This window comes from Lissotriton vulgaris, chromosome 2_1 (assembly GCF_964263255.1).
Source record: "Lissotriton vulgaris chromosome 2_1, aLisVul1.2, whole genome shotgun sequence".
Taxonomy (NCBI): Eukaryota; Metazoa; Chordata; class Amphibia; order Caudata; family Salamandridae; genus Lissotriton; species Lissotriton vulgaris.
The window spans coordinates 337,161,697-337,176,515 of NC_141687.1; the positions used below are offsets into that span (position 1 = coordinate 337,161,697).

The 14,819-nt window shown below is 47.1% G+C and overlaps 1 protein-coding gene across 2 annotated transcripts in view; it reads left to right on the forward strand.

Annotated features, from left to right (window-relative positions):
• Positions 1-5,543: 5,543 nt before the first annotated feature.
• TMIGD1 (transmembrane and immunoglobulin domain containing 1) overlaps positions 5,544-14,819 on the forward strand; it is a 51,624-nt gene continuing 42,348 nt past the window's right edge. The window contains exon 1 of one of the 2 annotated variants that reach the window (XM_086955077.1): positions 5,544-5,625. The gene's annotated coding sequence lies outside the window, so the exon portion shown is untranslated. The remainder of the gene's footprint in view (positions 5,626-14,819) is intronic. The other variant, XM_086955078.1, reaches the window with a different exon arrangement.

Consider the following 14,819-nt stretch of genomic DNA (forward strand, 5'->3'; position numbering starts at 1 on the left):
TCCGCCGGACCCCGGGAGCCGGCCGCCTATGTCGGGGCGATCTCAGGCTACACCAGTGCTATAAGACTTGGGGAGGGGGTCGGAGCAAAGCATCTTCTCCGAGTCCGTGCCATCACACCGCCCCTCGGGGGCCTCCGTCAAGCGATTTAGGGAGGTACCATATAACATTGTTTTCAAATGCAGTCAGGTCCACAAATGACCCTCACTTACTTTGAGAATAGTGAAGCTGCAGTAGGTGGAAATAAGCTTCAGACAGTCTTACAAGCACTGCTTTTCTAAACATGTTTTGATTTTTTTGTATTTTTGCACAGTTTTATATTTTTTTTTGTTTTTGATGGAGGGGAAACAACAAAAAACAGGCATTGAAAAAGGCTCAAACTCAGAACTCTGAACTATGGCACCCAACATCCAGGACTTGCCATCCGGATCTTGGCGCCTTGTGCTGCTTCCGACCTATTCACACATCGGTCCACTACTGACATCATCTCATAAACCAACGTAATGTAAATAGTTATTTAATCAAATGTTTTACCCTGTTACTTTGCTGGTGTGTTGTCTATATTGTTAATATTTGCATAGGGTTTGTCGTTATTTTGGGCGGGGTGGGTGACGGAGCCGAGCTGTCTTGCAGCCCTCATGGTGTGGAGCTCAGTTCATCTCACTATTTTCGTATTTCTCATGAAGGGTTGTTCCTAATGTTTCTATTTTAGCGAGGTCAAAAAGAGATCCAATTAGTGGCCTACTGATTTTGCTCGATTACTTTTATTTTTTTACACGATTTTTCACGATTTTTCACTATCTGCAAAGACTAAACAGAGTATTGCGACTTTGTGCTTGTTTGTAAATAGAGAATCAACCAAAGAGAATCAATTGTAAAACAGTAAATGCTTGGATAACAATCAATCAAATGGAGAGACAAGCAGGCACGACGGATTACAACGGGGGTAAAGGCCTGCGTTAACTACTCTTCACTATCTGCAAAGAGAGAGTACTACTAAGAGAAAAGAGGGGAGGGGGGCAGCGTTCAAAGCACATCAGCGTGCATAAACACGAAAAACTTTTTACCTATCACGTACTTGACATTTTACAGCTTTTGATATTTGCTATTAAAAAACCAATGAAATTCACTGAAAAAACCATAGGTTATAGGCCATATATAGTTAGGAATTTGCATTTACAAAACCTTGAAAATTCACTGAAAAAACCATTGGTTATAGACCATATATAGTTAGGGATTAGCCTTTTCAAAACCTTATTTTACTCACACAAAACCATTGAAATTTCATATATAGTTAGTTCCACTGACTATATATCGCGCACCCGCAATCCACTGCTGATGATGTCACATATTACATCATTCATGACATGGTTAGTGACATCACTGATGACATCACTGATGACATCTCAAATGACATCACTGATGACATCTCAAATGACATCACTGATGACATCTCAAATGACATCACTGATAAAATCACTGATAACATCTCATTTGACATGACTGATCACATCACTGATGATATCATTCATGTGATAATACCATGAACCTCTTCAGACTCTAATATAACCTTAGATACAATCAGTGTAAACAGACAGTCACAGACTGTCACTCATCCATGGAGTTACTCACACACCTAGTCAGTTATGCAAAAAATCAATCACACCTCCATTTTCTCAACTATACAGTTATACACACCTTACTTATTCAAACATATACTAACACATATTTACTTTACTCTCTTATACAATCCCTGATACATGTTCACAATGATCCATACAGCCACTCACACATTCACTGGCTCTTATGCACAGTTATTTATATATGTCAACTCTCACATGTACTGTGTTTTACATATGTACTTACTTTGACATGTAGCACTGAGATATCCATTCACTCACTAATACACTCATGCACAGTCAACCGCCCATACAGCTGTTTCCACATGCACTTTTGAACCCATACATATAGTGAATCAACTACTCACACATCTATGTACAGAGTCACACACCTCCCAGCCACCCATACACACACACACAGTTTCCCATACAAATACTTGGACAACCAATGAATAACCCATACAGTTACTCATATAGCTACTGATCAACATATGCAGCAGTTTGTAGAACAACAGATATAATGATGCACAAATTAAAACAGTTTAGTCACTAACCCATGCACTCAGTGAGACACATTTAATCACTCACTCATACAGTCAGTCATGCACCTACTAAATCCTTCATCCAGACACTTATACATCCACTCATTCTTCAATATGTAAGACATATTTTAACTTTACAGAAACATACAGTCACTGGATGTTGTCATCAGTGATGTCATCAGTGATGTCATTTGAGATGTCATCAGTGATGTCATCAGTGATGTCACTAACCATGTCATGAATGATGTAATATGTGACATCATCAGCAGTGGATTGCGGGTGCGCGATATATAGTTAGTGGAACTAACTATATATGAAATTTCAATGGTTTTGTGTGAGTAAAATAAGGTTTTGAAAAGGCTAATCCCTAACTATATATGGTCTATAACCAATGTTTTTTTCAGTGAATTTTCAAGGTTTTGTAAATGCAAATTCCTAACTATATATGGCCTATAACCTATGGTTTTTTCAGTGAATATATATATATATATATATATATATATACACACCACCACCACACTCCTGTGCAAGAAAGGAACACGACGCAATGTCTTGACAATCCAGCCTCAGTTTATTTCAGAAGGCTATGTCGGATGCGTTTCGCCTGGACCAGCAGGCTTGTTCACCAACATAAATGTGTGTATATAGTGTTAATACTTCTCAATATTAATTTTGCAACAAATGTCTTTAGCATGCATACCTTTACCACGAAATGTACGATTTTTACAGGTACATACAAATCCATTACACACACACACACACACACACACACACCCACATATATATATATATTTGGTGGGTGTCTCCATTTGTGCGAGCAAACTCATTTGGAATGTATAGTGGCCTGCTCCGGCCACGGAGACACCCCACTGCCAGTTAGGTGAGTCAGCGTGCCTCATTACCCATGAGACACGCATCAGGAACGACGTACCTGTTTTGGCGAGAAGAAATACAGCAACAAGCGGGTCCAGCATGAACCAGCGACCCGACGGAGAATACAAGTGGAGGAGAAGACGCGGCAATTTCCAATATGGATTATAGCTGGGACTACATAAACCAGAATGCTTAGTGCTGACACGCCCGGATGGGCGGTCTTGAGAAGCCCTTCAAGCACATAAACACCTGAGTGCAAACATGAAGCTGCTGCTTTCCCCAAGCCAAGCCGGTGATCAAGGGGAATCTGTCCCCGCAACGCGTATGGCAATTTGGCAAAGAAACTTACGTTGATGAAAGCTATTCATCGTCTGCTGCTGCTGGCCAGAATAAATAAGGTGAAAACGAACGTTGAGTGGGTGTCTCCATTTGTGGGAGCAAACTCATTTGGAATATATATATATATATATATATATATATATATATATATATATATATATATATATATATATATATATATTAGTTGTAAAAAAAATAGGAGTTGTTAACACTTTAGTGGTTGTTGTTGTTAGACTGAGTTGTGTATGTGGTACTTGTTCCATCATACAACCGCCATGATGCAATCCGCTATATGCATTTCACATCAAAACACATTTTTTCTTTTTCTTTTTTTGCCAATGCTGCTCAGCATCGACAAAAAGCACTGGATTTTAACTGATGATCTATAGCATTGCCAAAAAGCATTGGCAAAGCCAATAGGACCCAAAGGTGATATCTTTTGGCTTTGCCAATATTGGTTTACATATGGTTATCTTAGGCACTTCTTCTACTGAATTAGATACACAAGAAATTAATTTCAAGTTCTTGTCCCTGTTGACTATCCACTCAACTCATTCATAATTCTGTTATGTTGTGTCAGCGCTGAATGAACTGTGACCATCAATAGTGCTGCTTCTGTATTTCTGTTCTACCTGTATTGTAACTGGTTTGCTCTGTGTATTCTCAGACATGGAACAAACACCTTATTTGTATGAGTGTCCTTTCCACAAAAAGGATGTAGGAAGTATGGCAATTTGTTTGTTCCTTGGTCTCACATCACTGCAAAAGCAGTAACACCTTTTTCCTGACGGTAATCAACCCAGATACCATGTGATTAGTAAATTGTGCTGACATCTCCGCCTGTACTTGTTATCGTTTTTTACACTGTGGGTTTTTACTAGATCATATAGTTCACAGTCTGATGCCCATCATAAGGTGACGTACATCATACACTGAAATAAATCTATCACAAAGCAGTCAACCCCAGCAATACAGACAGGGTAGGCAGGAATTAAAGAAGCAATCTACCAACCTTCAGAAAACAGCACAAGGCTCACCAGTTCTTAAAGACGCCTGATTGTATCAGCATACAGAAAACAAATCAAACCACCTCTTTTCATGCGACAACACAACCAACGGGTATTAACGAGAGCCCAAAACTGAGTAGTTCTCCCAAAACCGTGACCCTCCTACACTTCAGAAAGCAAATTAAACCCCATCTGATTATGCAACAGTACAATGTGCCAGACTCCACGAAACAATGCAAGCCCCACTAATTCTTCCATAAACCCCATCAAACCTTCACGAAACAACTCATACTCCATATTTATCCAACAACCTAACCGAACAATCTTCACAAAACAATGAAAGACTCACTAGATCTCTCAAAACCGATGTGCTACCTACCAGCCGTCACAGAAGAGCTCAAATGCCATGCAACAATCCAACTAAACAACCTTCACAAAACTACTAAAGAGTCGCCAGATCTCCCAAAACCCACCCTCTACCGCCTTTCACAGAGAACTCAAACCCCATGCATCTGGAACAACACAACCCAACCTACTAACCTTCACAATGCATCCCACGCATGCCTTACCCATTCCTGAACAGTCCCCAACCTACTAGCCTTCAGAAGACCACTCAAACCCTTATGTCTATGTCACAGTTCAGCGTACCGCCCGTCAGCAAACCACCTTAGCCTTGGCTCAAACTACCAGCCCTCAAAAGACAACACAAGACCTGAATGTTCGCCTATGATTTCAACTTACCCGGATTCAGAAAATAAATCGAGGGCAAGTGCTGTCTCAATCGCCCTGTGCAAGCCCTTCAAAAATACAATCTACGTTTGACTTGTCTTTGGGACACTGGAGCATTATATCTAATAATTCCACGACAGAGTCCATAAACTGGGTCGTCGTCACAAAATGCCCCGAACTCCACGGTGTGCAGAAATGTCCAGATTAAAATGCACATGACTGTCTGTGCACGTCATCAAAAAGTGATTGACTCTGAGCCAGCTGCCCGCGTCCCGCCCATCCCAGGTGTGGGAAGATGCCCCCGCTGCCATTCACCTGGCGGAGGAATGTACCGAGGGCCCTTACCACTCCTGTTTACACAGAAGCCCATAAAGTGGCGCGGCCTTGAGCGCGCGCAACATCTCCCTCATTTAACAATTCGGCACCAATAAAAGCCAAGGCCACGAGGCAGTGAAAGGGCGCGAGGACGCGTCTGAGCACTGCAGTCGGGAGAAGAGCCACGGAGAGGACGGACCCTGGTAAGCAAGGATGCGGGCGAAGGGGTTAACTTGGGATGAGCCTTCCAGTGCGTTTCAAGAGTTTGTACATGGGCTTGGAGACCTTCTGTGTCTTGTCACTTTGGCTGCTACAGCCGATAGGTTGGTAGGGTGACATGGTCGTACAGGCCTGTAGGGCAATCTGGTAATGCCAGAAGGCTCGTCTCGTCCTACGAGACAGTGTGTGGGTCGTTTCAGTGGCTGCTTGTGGGTCTGTTTTATGATCTGGTGGGATTGTTCTTGCTGTATTTCCCCTCATATTACCACAAACGTTGCATGCAGAGTCCCACACCTTGCAAAAGACTTACAAGTTCTAAAGTGCCCCGATTTGGACAAGGAGGCCACTTTTTTGTCTATCTAAAACTGCAATGGGTATCACTTGTATTTTGGTGCCGGGACTATTTTCTGCACCAGGGGGACACTGGACGTCGGTCAAATACGCAAATTTCACAATTTTCTAGACACTCAATATCCTACAAGAAGTGGTAGACTGGGGCTTGTTTTGTGTGTGTGTGGGGGTGGGGGAGGGTGAGGGGGTGTTGTTGCTGCATCAGTTGTAGTTGTGTTTAAATATAGTGCTGATTTGAAAATTCCACCCAATCTGTACTCAGCCACTGAGAGCAGCAGCTCAAATCTTGAACCTAGAGTTGGATGTAGCCACTCACCTACCGCCATCTTTCTCGCCAGTTGCCCCACTGCCATAGAAGGAATCTACAGACCAGCCTAGGGACCCAGACTCCTCCCAGAAGAGGCGCAGGACCCCACGGCTTCCACAGCCCTAGCTCGGAACCTCGGAGACTGGGCTGGTGGAGCGGCTCCTCTGACGCCCCATCCTGCTCCTATCGAGGAACTACCCACGAGTTCGAGAAGCAGCTCCTCTCTGTAACCCTTAGCCTCTCAACCTGGGGCGCTTCCATTGCGTTACAAGAAATGCTGCCCTGGAAGACCCTCTGCCTCTGAGGTAGAGGAACAGCTCCTCTGTGCTACTGTCAGACTCCTACCCAGCAAATCTCCCGCTGTAATAAAAGAGTAGATGAGCCCCACAAGAAAATGTACTGCCAGACTAAAGAACTGCTCCTCTTCCGATCCTTCGGACTTCTAACCAGGAGCTTTGCCCATGAGACAGGAGCTGCTTCTTTTCCGATCCCTCAGACTCCTGATCAGGAGCTCTGCCCATGAGACAGGAACTGGTCCACTTCCGATCCCTCAGACTTCTGACCAGGAGCTCTGCCCATGAGACAGGAGCTGCTCCTCTTCCGATCCCTCAGACTTCTGACCAGGGGCTCCGCCCATGAGACAGGAGCTGCTCCTCTTCCGATCCCTCGGACTTCTGACCAGGAGCTCTGTCCATGAGACAGGAGCTGCTCCTCTTCCGATCCCTCGGACTTCTAACCAGGAGCTCTGCCCATGAGACAGGAGATGCTCCTCTTCCGATCCCTCGGACTCCTGATCAGGAGCTCTGCCCATGAGACAGGAGCTGCTCCCCTTCTGATCCCTCAGACGTCTAACCAGGAGCTCTGCCCATGAGACAGGAGCTGCTCCTCTTCTGATCCCTCAGACTTCTAACCAGGAGCTCTGCCCATGATAATATAGTGCTGATCCTCTTCCGATCCCTCAGACTCCTGACCAGGAGCTCTGCCCATGAGTCAGGAGCTGCTCCTCTTCTGATCCCTCAGACTTCTGACCAGGAGCTCTGCCCATGAGACAGGAGCTGCTCCTCTTCCGATCCCTCGGACTTCTAACCAGGAGCTCTGCCCATGAGACAGGAGATGCTCCTCTTCCGATCCCTCGGACTCCTGATCAGGAGCTCTGCCCATGAGACAGGAGCTGCTCCTCTTCTGATCCCTCAGACGTCTAACCAGGAGCTCTGCCCATGAGACAGGAGCTGCTCCTCTTCTGATCCCTCAGACTTCTAACCAGGAGCTCTGCCCATGATAATATAGTGCTGATCCTCTTCCGATCCCTCAGACTTCTGACCAGGAGCTCTGCCCATGATAATATAGTGCTGATCCTCTTCCGATTCCTAAGACTTCTGACCAGGAACTCTGCCCATGAGACAGGAGCTGCTCCTCTTCCGATCCCTCGGACTTCTGACAAGGAGCTCTGCCCATGATAATATAGTGCTGATCCTCTTCCGATCCCTCAGACTTCTGACCAGGAGCTCTGCCCATGAGACAGGAGCTGCTCCTCTTCCGATCCCTTGGACTTCTGACCAGGAGCTCTGCCCATGATAATATAGTGCTGATCCTCTTCCGATTCCTCAGACTTCTGACCAGGAACTCTGCCCATGAGACAGGAGCTGCTCCTCTTCCGATCCCTCGGACTTCTGACCAGGAGCTCTGCCCATGATAATATAGTGCTGATCCTCTTCCGATCCCTCAGACTCCTGACCAGGAGCTCTGCCCATGAGTCAGGAGCTGCTCCTCTTCTGATCCCTCAGACTTCTGACCAGGAGCTCTGCTCATGAGACAGGAGCTGCTCCTCTTCCGATCCCTCAGACTCATGACCAGGAGCTCTGCCTATGAGACAAGAGCTGCTCCTCTTCCGATCCCTTGGACTCCTGACCAGGAGCTCTGCCCATGAGACAGAAGCTGGTCCTCTTCCGATCCCTCTGACTTCTGACCAGGAGCTCTGCCCATGAGACAGGAGCTGCTCCTCTTCCGTTCCCTCATACTTCTAACCAGGAGCCCTGCCCATGAGACGGGAGCTGCTCCTCTTCTGATCCCTCAGACTTCTAACCAGGAGCTCTGCCCATGAGACAGGAGATGCTCCTCTTCCGATCCCTCGGACTCCTGATCAGGAGCTCTGCCCATGAGACAGGAGCTGCTCCTCTTCCGATCCCTCAGACTCCTGACCAGGAGCTCTGCCCATGAGTCAGGAGCTGCTCCTCTTCTGATCCCTCAGACTTCTGACCAGGAGCTCTGCCCATGAGACAGGAGCTGCTCCTCTTCCGATCCCTCGGACTTCTAACCAGGAGCTCTGCCCATGAGACAGGAGATGCTCCTCTTCCGATCCCTCAGACGTCTAACCAGGAGCTCTGCCCATGAGACAGGAGCTGCTCCTCTTCTGATCCCTCAGACTTCTAACCAGGAGCTCTGCCCATGATAATATAGTGCTGATCCTCTTCCGATCCCTCAGACTTCTGACCAGGAGCTCTGCCCATGATAATATAGTGCTGATCCTCTTCCGATTCCTAAGACTTCTGACCAGGAACTCTGCCCATGAGACAGGAGCTGCTCCTCTTCCGATCCCTCGGACTTCTGACAAGGAGCTCTGCCCATGATAATATAGTGCTGATCCTCTTCCGATCCCTCAGACTTCTGACCAGGAGCTCTGCCCATGAGACAGGAGCTGCTCCTCTTCCGATCCCTTGGACTTCTGACCAGGAGCTCTGCCCATGATAATATAGTGCTGATCCTCTTCCGATTCCTCAGACTTCTGACCAGGAACTCTGCCCATGAGACAGGAGCTGCTCCTCTTCCGATCCCTCGGACTTCTGACCAGGAGCTCTGCCCATGATAATATAGTGCTGATCCTCTTCCGATCCCTCAGACTCCTGACCAGGAGCTCTGCCCATGAGTCAGGAGCTGCTCCTCTTCTGATCCCTCAGACTTCTGACCAGGAGCTCTGCTCATGAGACAGGAGCTGCTCCTCTTCCGATCCCTCAGACTCATGACCAGGAGCTCTGCCTATGAGACAAGAGCTGCTCCTCTTCCGATCCCTTGGACTCCTGACCAGGAGCTCTGCCCATGAGACAGAAGCTGGTCCTCTTCCGATCCCTCTGACTTCTGACCAGGAGCTCTGCCCATGAGACAGGAGCTGCTCCTCTTCCGTTCCCTCATACTTCTAACCAGGAGCCCTGCCCATGAGACGGGAGCTGCTCCTCTTCTGATCCCTCAGACTTCTAACCAGGAGCTCTGCCCATGAGACAGGAGATGCTCCTCTTCCGATCCCTCGGACTCCTGATCAGGAGCTCTGCCCATGAGACAGGAGCTGCTCCTCTTCCGATCCCTCAGACTCCTGACCAGGAGCTCTGCCCATGAGTCAGGAGCTGCTCCTCTTCTGATCCCTCAGACTTCTGACCAGGAGCTCTGCCCATGAGACAGGAGCTGCTCCTCTTCCGATCCCTCGGACTTCTAACCAGGAGCTCTGCCCATGAGACAGGAGATGCTCCTCTTCCGATCCCTCAGACGTCTAACCAGGAGCTCTGCCCATGAGACAGGAGCTGCTCCTCTTCTGATCCCTCAGACTTCTAACCAGGAGCTCTGCCCATGATAATATAGTGCTGATCCTCTTCCGATCCCTCAGACTTCTGACCAGGAGCTCTGCCCATGATAATATAGTGCTGATCCTCTTCCGATTCCTAAGACTTCTGACCAGGAACTCTGCCCATGAGACAGGAGCTGCTCCTCTTCCGATCCCTCGGACTTCTGACAAGGAGCTCTGCCCATGATAATATAGTGCTGATCCTCTTCCGATCCCTCAGACTTCTGACCAGGAGCTCTGCCCATGAGACAGGAGCTGCTCCTCTTCCGATCCCTTGGACTTCTGACCAGGAGCTCTGCCCATGATAATATAGTGCTGATCCTCTTCCGATTCCTCAGACTTCTGACCAGGAACTCTGCCCATGAGACAGGAGCTGCTCCTCTTCCGATCCCTCGGACTTCTGACCAGGAGCTCTGCCCATGATAATATAGTGCTGATCCTCTTCCGATCCCTCAGACTCCTGACCAGGAGCTCTGCCCATGAGTCAGGAGCTGCTCCTCTATTGATCCCTCAGACTTCTAACCAGGAGCTCTGCCCATGAGACAGGAGCTTCTCCTCTTCTGGTCACTCATACTTCTAACCAGGAGCCCTGCCCATGAGACAGGAGCTTCTCCTCTTCTGGTCACTCATACTTCTAACCAGGAGCTCCATCTCAGAGATACAGGAACGACTCCTCTTCCTATCCATCAGACGCCAAACCAGGAGCTCCGTCTCATCCACACAGGAGCTGCTTCTCTTCCTAACCCTCAGACTCTCCTAGGAGCTCTGCCTATGCGGAATAGGAGCTGCTTCTTGTCTGATCCCTCAGACTCGTAACCAGGAGGAGCTCCGTCTTAGTAATACAGGAGCCACTCCTCTTCCTAGCTCTCAGACTCGTAAACTGGAGCTCCTGCTTATTGATACTTCAGGTGCTTCTCCTTTTCCTCTCCCTCAGACTTCTAACCAGGAGCTCCATCTCAGATAAACATGAGCTGCTCCTCTTTCTAACACTCAAACTTCTAACAAGGAGTTCTGTCTGATCGACACAGGAACTGATCTTCTTCTTAACACTCAGGGGCACATGCATCAACCTATTTAGGAAGTGCAAACGGTGCGAATCGGTAAAATCGGCCGTTTGCACTTACTAAATAAGTTTTTGGGATGCATCATGCATTTTTGTTAAATTTGCTATTTTTAGCGATTTCCAAAAATGCGATTGCTTTTAAGGAATCGCAAATTTGTGCTTCCTTAAAAGCAATGCATGATAGTTTTTCTAATTGCGAATTAGCAAAAAGTTGTGAAAAAGCTCAAAAATGCATTTTTTAAGCTTTCATGTTTCAGACACACATGTCCTTAGGACATGTGTGTGTGAAACATGCACTTCAATTTAATTTCTGGAGTGCAGGGGGGGTTCCTTTGGACCCCCCTCTGCACCCTTGGAATGCATTAACAAATTGCGATTTTCAAAAAGAAAATCGCAATTTGTAAAAGCCTTCCCATTGATCCCTATGGGCCTTTTGGCCCATAGGAATCAATGGGAAATGCGAATTCGCACTTTGGAATTCCCATAATATTTGCGATTCGGTAAAAATTGCGATTTTTACCGATTCGCAAATATTTTGTGAAAATATACATGCATCCCATTTTGCGAATTCCAAATTGCGATTCCCTATTTTTCGCAATTTGGAATTCGCAAAAGGCCAGGATGATTCATGTGGCCCTTAGACTCTCTCAGGAGCTGCCCCTCTTCCGATCCCTGAGACGCTTACCCAGGAACTCCATCCAGAGATACAGGAGCCACTCCTCTTCCTTATCTCTCAGATTTCTAACCAGGAGCTCTGTCCCATTGATACAGGAGCTGATCCTTTTCCTCACCCTCAGACTCCTAACCAGGAGCTCTGTCTCAGAGATACAGGAGCTGCTCCTCTTCCTAACTTATGTACTACTAACCAGGAGCTCTGTCTCAGAGATACAGGAGCTGCTTCTCTTCCTAACTTATGGACTCCAAACCAGGAGCTCTGTCTCAGGGATACAGAAACCTCTTCTCTTCCTAACTCATGGACTCCTAACCAGGAGTTCTCTCTCAGAGATACAGGAGCTGCGCCTCTTCCTAACTTATGTACTACTAACCAGGAGCTCTGTCTCCGAGATACAGGAGCTGCTTCTCTTCCTAACGTATGGACTCCTAACCAGGAGCTCTGTCTCAGGGATACAGAAACCTCTTCTCTTCCTAACTCATGGACTCCTAACCAGGAGCTCTGTCTCAGGGATACTTGAGCTGCTCCTCTTCCTAACTCATGGACTCCTAACCAGGAGCTCTGTCTCAGGGATACTGGAGCTGCTCCTCTTCTTAACTCATGGACGCCTAACCAGGAGCTCTGTCTCAGAGATACAGGAGCGGCTCCTCTTTTTAACTCATGGACTAATAACCAGGAGCTCTGTCTCAAAGATACTGGATCTGCTCCTCTTCCTAACTCATGGACTACTAACCAGGAGCTCTGTCTCAGTGATACAGGAGCTGCTCCTCTTCCTAACTCATGGACTACTAACCAGGAGCTCTGTCTCAGACATACAGGAGCTGCTCCTCTTCCTAACTCATGGACTACTAACCAGGAGCTCTGTCTCAGTGATACTGGAGCTGCTCCTGTTCCTAACTTATGGACTCCCAACCAGGAGCTCTGCCTCAGAGATACAGGAGTTACTCCGCTTCTGATCCCTCAGACTTCCCTCAGGAGCTGTACCTATGAGGCACAGGAGCTCCTCCTCTTCTGAATCCTGGGGCTCCTTGCTGGGAGCTCTGTCTAAGAGATACTGGAGCTGCTCCTCTTCCTAACTCATGGGCTCCTAACCAGGAGCTCTGTCTCAGAGATACTGGAGCTGCTCCTTTTTTTTAACTTATTGACTACTAATCAGGAGCTCTGTCTCAGGGATTCAGGAGTTGCTCCTTTACCGCACCCTCAGACTCCTAACCAGGAGCTCTGTCTCAGAGATACAGGAGCTGCTCCTCTTCCTAACTCCTGGACTCCTAACCAGGAGCTCTGTCTCAGAGATACAGGAGCTGCTTCTCTTCCTAACTCCTGGACTACTAACCAAGAGCTCTCTCTCAGGGATACTTGAGCTGCTCCTGTTCCCAACTCATGGACTCCTAACTAGGAGCTCTGTCTCAGGGATACTGGAGCTGCTCGTTTTTTTAACTCATGGACTCCTAACCAGGAGCTCTGTCTCAGAGATACAGGAGCTGCTCCTCTTCCTAACTCCTGGACTCCTAACCAGGAGCTCTGTCTCAGTGATACAGGAGCTGCTCCTCTTCTTAACTCATGGACGCCTAACCAGGAGCTCTGTCTCAGAGATACAGGAGCTGCTCCTCTTCCTAACTCATGGACTACTAGCCAGGAGCTCTGTCTCAGGGATACAGGAACCTCTTCTATTCCTAACTCATGGACTCCTAACTAGGAGCTCTGTCTCAGGGATACTGGAGCTGCTCGTTTTTTTAACTCATGGACTCCTAACCAGGAGCTCTGTCTCAGAGACACAGAGCTGCTCCTCTTCCTAACTCCTGGACTCCTAACCAGGAGCTCTGTCTCAGAGATACAGGAGCTGCTCCTCTTCCTAACTCCTGGACTCCTAACCAGGAGCTCTGTCTCAGAGACACAGAGCTGCTCCTCTTCCTAACTCCTGGACTACTAACCAGGAGCTCTGTCTCAGGGATACAGGAGCTGCTCCTGTTCCTAACTCATGGACTACTGACCAGGAGCTCTGTCTCAGAGATACAGGAGCCACTCCGCTTCAGATCCCTCAAACTTCCCTCAGGAGCTCTACCTATGAGACATAGGAGCAGCTCCTCTCCTGAACCCTGCGGCTCCTTGCTGGGAGCTCTGTCGAAGAGATACAGGAGCTGCACCTCTTCCTGCCTAAACCTCTGGTTCCTAACAAGGAGCTTATCTCTGTGATACAGGAGCAGCTCCTTCCTAAACCTTTGACTTCTAAACGGGAATTCTCTCTGTAGTAGGCTTGAATCAGGTGTTTTGTTGACTCTCTTTCTGTCTTACTTTTTTTTAAAACCTTTTTTTTATTATCAAACCAAATAATAGAATAGTACAAGAAACATACAGTAACCGTACAGTCCGCATATAACTGGCCAGCATTCGACCATATCATCAGGACGTCCACTTTAGGCAGTTCTCAAGTTACATTTGATGCTCAGACTGCATAATCCGCCATCTCCCTGCAACATTGTTCACAGCAAGAGTGGACAGTATAGGACAACCGGGCAGCAGTGATTCATGCACCACATATCGACATATCTTTTCAAATGTGTGGTTACAGCCACGAATTCATATATATAGATTTTGGAGCACCCACGCATCACTCCAAATGTTTGCTCCGTTGTTTAAATGAGAGCGGACGGGACGCTCTCCATAATTGTGTAATGTTTCCCAAGGCTGCAACAAGGTCCATTTTACAAAACAGTTTATGATACCTGGTACTCGTTTCCTCCTTATTTCAATGACACATAGGGGCATATTTACCAATCTTTTATGCAACACAGGGCAGCAAGCAAAATTGCTGTGCTACGTTGAGTGAAATGAGGAGAGGAAATCGCTGTGTTACCTTACTCTGCCCAGGGAAGGCGTTCTGTGGGCGATGTGTGGGTGTTCCCAAGCAACTCCCATTGTTTTTGGGGCATTTTCATATTTACCAGAACTGGTAAACCTAGGTATGCTGAGAAAGGTAGTGGTGTGCATATATGCAGCTGGTTTTAATATTTTTGAATAAGCGCACAAGATAAGAATAAAATTCGTAAACTGTGCGTCTTATTTCAGTTTTATATTTCACGGGGTTTTGTCTGTGTGGTAGTCGCAATGCACATATGGTGTTTTTGAATTGTTTGAGCACTATATATATTTTTTTGGGGACAATATATATATATT